Genomic DNA, 6,000 nt, shown 5'->3' with positions numbered 1-6,000 from the left:
ATCATTATTTTCTCACACCTTTATATTTGATTGACTCGTAGTTAACTTTGGCTAAGCATCTCTATAGTAGTTTTTCCTTCGTCTTCCTGACATGAGACAGAATAATTGTTGGCGCTTTGAGTCCAATATGAACTAGCCTTATTTATCTTTCTATTATTTGCTGCTTATTCTCTTTTTCAGGCCAACAAATGTTCTCCGCAAGTGTTAAGAAATAATTTTCAAAAATTCGGCCTAGCAACCATTCGGCCTAATAATCATTCGGCCTAGCTACCATTCGGCTTAAGGAAGATCGACTTGATGACCTTCGGCCTAATGACCCAGCATCGGCCCGCAACGACAACTTAGAGGGAATAAACAATTTACTTCGTTTCTATTTATTTAAGGGGTGTAGTGTTTTCGTAGAAGTTGTTTGTACAAGTTGTTGAAGTTGTTTGGACTCTTTTTTTTTATAAAAATGACGATCAGAGCGGTTCACGTTTTGATTTTAATCTAACTTTTTTGTTTAAAGTTATAGATGGTTATACAGGGTGTTCGGTTCCTTAGTGCAAATAATTTAAGGGGCGATTGAAGATAATATTTGAAGTAAAAAGTTGTTGCATGCATATGATCAAATCTCAAAGATTACTGAGTTATTGATCTTTTTTTGTTTTGGTCTATGCTTGCCATAAATTGGCTCTAACTATAAAATTATGCCATTTAGCACAAAACTTTTTCCTCCATTGTACAGCTTGGTAAATTTCCTACTTAATAGTGTCATTTTTTACTTTAAGTAAGCTGCCTTAAGACACATTTTAGGGATAAACGAGTCTAAAACTTGTGTTTTCCTTTGGGTTTTCCCTTATTATTTAAAAAAAAAATACATGATAAACTGTGTTGTTTTGTCTAACCAAAAAATGCTTCTCAATGCGCTCTACAACTCTCTCTTTTTGACACTAATTTTCTATCTTGTTTAGTTTTGTCGCAATTTCGTACTTAACACATCATGTTGGGTCGTTATTTAACGGTTGCGTAAAACATAAATTCCACCCCACCGTGCGTTGCTGTTGATGTCTGTATGCAGCGCGCATAGCACACAGCATAGTTAGTCTTGTTGGAAGATTTGATTGAGGTGATCCTTATTTAAAATCTGAATTAAATATTTAAGAATCTTTTTTGTATATTGTTATTTGCCTTCGACCATGTTGCACATACTACTTCTTACTTACGTACCTGCACACTTAGAAATAACTAATTTTACACGTGATGGAATCCATCTTTGACATAAAGGATCAGACGTAAACCAATATTTCATGTAAAATTAAGTGCTCCGAGACTAAAAAGTTCGTTACTCGACGAAAAGTACGTTTGATTGAGTTGAATTTCGCGTCTGTTATGACTCAATTTTATGTCAAAATTGACGCTCGTATATGTCAGTCTTAGAGCACCTAAATTTACATGATTTTTTCTAATGTCGTTTTCGTTTTTGCGGTGTAGCACCGGTGTAGTGTAAACTAAGGTGCATCCTATATCTACACCTTAAATTATTTCGGTGCACGGCAGTATAGCACCGGTGTAGCTACACCACAAAAACGAAAACGACATAAGTGTGTAGTTCTATGTCGTGGAACAGCAATTAAAGCCCAGAACATCATCGTTCCATGATTGTTCCGTCAATTTACGCTGCAAAGTTTGGCCAAGTTGATTCCGCAAGATCGTTCTTCACAGATGGATCACTAATAGAGTCGTCCGCTGGTTTTGGTATTTATAACGAATTTCATAGCGTCTCTCGAATGCTTCAAGCTCCTTGTTCCGTATATGTTGCTGAGCTGGCGGCAATACATTATACGCTAGAAACGATCGCCTCACTTGCACCAGATCATTATTTTATTTTTACGGATAGTCTCAGTTCTGTCGAGGCTATTCGATCCATGAGGCCGGTAAAGCACTCCTCGTATTTTCTCATGAAAATACGAGAGCTTCTGAGTGCTTTATCTTTAAGATCTTTTGTCATCACCTTTCCATGGGTCCCATCTCATTGCTCGATTCCGGGCAATGAGAAGGCGGACTCACTTGCTAAGGTGGGCGCTATGCAAGGCGATATTTACGATCGACAAATCGCCTACAATGAATTTTTCTTCATTTATCGTCAACAGTCGCTCGCCAGTTGGCAAAATAAATGGAGTGAAGGGAGTTTGGGACGATGGCTATTCTCGATCATCCCTAAGGTGTCGAAGAGTCCTTGGTTCAAGGGGTTGGATGTGGGTCGAGACTTCATTCGTCTGATGTCTCGCCTCATGTCCAATCACTATTCGTTAAACGCTCACTTGTTTCGTGTTGGGCTGGGAGACAGCAATCTCTGTGAATGTGGACAAGGTTACCAAGACGCCGATCACATCCTTTGGTCTTGTGCTGAGCATCGTGGAGTCAGATCTGAGCTATGCGATTCCCTTCGGGCTCGAGGTAGACAACCTAATGTTCCAGTTCGGGATATTTTGGCTAGACGTGATCTGGAGTTTATGAGACTCATATATGTTTACTTTAAGAATACTAACCTTAGATTGTAAGTTTGATTAACCTTGTGTTTAGTTTGTGTATTGAGCGTGTAGTTTTTTTTTTTTGTTTGTCTTCAAGATGAATAGAAATAAGTTCATGTTTTAGGATTAATTAAATATTTGTATAATAAATCATATTTCAAACCCCCTTCTCCCTTTCCCCATCCAAAAAATTGTAAATCTCCACTAACCTCGAGACGACCGCGAGTAATCGGTTCAATTCCTTTAACTCTAGATTTAAGACATGAATCATGTATAATGCAAATGATAACTCGGCTCTGTAAAGTTTATTCGATTGAGCCTGTACAAATAAATTAATAAAAAAAAAAAAAAAAGCAATTAAAGCCGAGTTTCTAAGTTGACGATGGCGCTGGATGAAACTTGCTGGAGTAGATCTGAGCAATCGAAGCTGTTATTTAGAAGGTCAAATATGAACATCCGCTGTGTCTGGAGGCGTCTTTCTGATAGTAACTAGAGGACGGAAAGCGAAGCACAGGTTCCCAAATCGGAGAATTGTATTCGAGAATACTACGCAATACTACTACTCTAGTGTTGGGAATCGGAAGTTTTTGACAGTGGTTTGTTTGCACTTCTGTAGAGAACAACTGGTGCAAGTTCAGCGTTCAGAACTAATGTCAAATGGAACTCGACTCGAAAGAAGAAAAAATATTTTGCACAAACACCTGGAAAATCCGGAGTGGTCAGTCACGTTGAAAGCTGCTGGATTTATGAATGCGAATCATAGAAGCAGTTTTTCACACGCCCGGGAACGTTTTTTTCTTCCATTGGTTGCGCAACTCAACAGTCCACCAAGGCTTCCTGTTGACTCTGTTTTGAGCACGGTGGTGACGAGGAACATTAGCTTGCAAGATTTCGTGTAATGTATCGTAAAACCAGAGCACGTGTCATCCACAGAGTCATCTTGAAAATAGTGGTCCCAATCTATCGATGAGAGTTCAACATTTAGAGCCGCAAAGTCACACTGTCGAAAGTTGAAATCCACGAGTACAGATGGAGAATCAACTTGGTTATGAAGACAGCAACGAATGTCAACTAGTAAAACAAATGGTACGTGATGAGCATCGATGTTCAAGAGTTGCAACATCGTCCGGTGAATCTACAAATACCAAATCGAGCAGTCTGCTGCCAGCGGCGCTGGTGTTGTAGTGGTAAGCGTGATTACCTCTCACCCAGCAGGCCTGGGTTCAATCCCAGTCGGCGCCGCCGGGATGTTCTAAGGCATAACCTCTCTGATCACGCCTTCCTTCGGAAGGGAAGTATAGCCGTTGGTTCTCTGTTCATGAGTTGATGGGTCGAAAGGTAGGGTCAAGGTGTAGGAGCTGCCTTCCTGGCGTCGGTCGCATTGATGCTCAGCACCGAATACAAGATCGACGGAAAACAAATCAAGGAAAAAAAAGAAAAGCAGTCTGCTATTGAAACTTGTGATGGACTTCATTTGCACCAAGCCACAAGTGTAGATGGACTTTGCAAGTGCGAGTTCATGTTGTTCACTGTCAGCATTCGATGGTAGGTACCCGTTAACGTCTTCATCAAAGATCTAGTGCAAATGAGGAAGATTGTAATCACCGAGTAGCGACAAAACGACATCGTTTGTTTTCTGATGTTCGATCACAAATGCTGTGAACGGCCGAAGCATGAAATGGATCAGAATTTGGTCGGAGGTAGATATCGAAGATGTACATGTATCGAAAAAGCTTCAAACAAACGGAAACTTGTTCAATTGGATCACATTTTACTACAGAGACCGCTGTACATTGCAGACTAGTTTTGACTGCAATTAGCACAACACCGCCTCTCGTAAGGTTGCTGGTGGATTCACTACGATTACAGTGAAATAACGAGTAATCTGACGTCTGTTTAGCATCGCTTATATCGGGGCGCAATCATGTCTCGACCACACCGTAGACACAACTGGATAATGCTAGCTTGAGTTCGGTCGGTTTGGTGCGTAGACCTCTGACCAGCGTTGCCTGGTCATTTTCAGAAAAATCTAGACCAGTCAAACTACAAAATCTGGAAAAATCTGGAATGCTCCAAAAAATCCTGTTTTAACATAATGCTATTGAAATCAAAGTGATGAGCCAATCTCCCTTAAAAATCGGTCAGGATGATTATCTGGAATTTATTTAAAGTATACCAGAATGTTTATGAATTCCATGTTAAAAAAAATGTATAAAGCAAACTTGTTAGCATTGCTAAAATCATCCAAAAGTTAATAAAAGTATTGACACAGTGTTCCCAAAAAGTTTAAATATCCATTACGCAGCATTTCAAATTTTGGTAAAATTCTGCAGAAAGTATTTTTAGGATTCTGAAGCAGCAAAGAGTCAAGCAACTTTGATGGGATGATTTTTTTTTCAACTAATAGTCGATTTAGTCCTTAATATTTGATGCAATATCAGAATATGTCTAAATGATTTTATTAGTTCTATATAATTTTAATATTACTCTGAGATTGATCAGGCTTCCAATTTCATTCTTGACATCATTCAACTCACAACACTCGGTAGACCAGTAGGCAATTTTATTTCAAGCTAAAATTTTCTTGGCAGAAGTGAGAATCAAAGCCTAATATCGTGGTACTCACGCACAGTTTACCTAAACTGCGGGTTACTCCACATGACCATTACAAATAATGTTATGCAAAAGAATAATATTATTATATAACTAAAATAAAAGCATGAAAGCGTCATTTTTGAAGTTTCAGGATCTTGAAATGATTCTAAATTCTGGAATTTATATTTTTCCTGGGTCCCAGATCATGACATTTTTTGTTAGTCTGAATGTACTTCATTTACAGAGTTCAATTTTAATCATCCTAGATTTTCATCATACTTCTATTCTGGATTCCCTCAAACTAATCTGGATAATACTCAAACTTTTTCAGTAACATTCTAAGAGTGCTTAACATTATCTCTTGTAATCTCTTATAAATCGTTGTCTGATTCCACAATTCCCTCAAACTGGTAATAATTTCCAAGAAAAGGCATAATTTTGTCTCATTTTTTCTCTTTGAAATTCACTTTGAATATTCTTAATAATTTCCTTGGTACGCTCTTCAGAATGACTCTTCACATTCTTCTCAGACTTATCCTTTGAACTGCTTTGTAGGTAAGATCAGAATTGTTTTGAAATCCTCTTCAGTATTTCCGAAGTACTCAAGTACTTTGCCAAAAAGGCCTTGAAAGTCGTCCATAAATTGTTATATTTCTTAAAATAATTCCATTGAAATTATTCTTACGATTCGTATTAGAATTCTCCTTAAGTTTCATCTTAAGAATTTTCTATGATTTCTCTTCCGAATTCTAACTATTTCCTTTCTTCACAACATCTCCATGCAATTGTTCGCAAAAGACAATTTATACCGTCTTCACTTCAATCAAAGGTTGCACAAACTGCATGCTTACACTTCACTGTAAACTATTTTCAGAATTACGTTAACATTCTG

The sequence above is a fragment of the Ochlerotatus camptorhynchus genome, unplaced genomic scaffold (genome assembly GCF_037179485.1).
Source record: "Ochlerotatus camptorhynchus isolate MF236.1 unplaced genomic scaffold, CSIRO-AGI_Acam_v1.1 ptg000066l, whole genome shotgun sequence".
Classification (NCBI taxonomy): Eukaryota; Metazoa; Arthropoda; class Insecta; order Diptera; family Culicidae; genus Ochlerotatus; species Ochlerotatus camptorhynchus.
Note: the sequence above shows the minus strand (reverse complement) of the source record.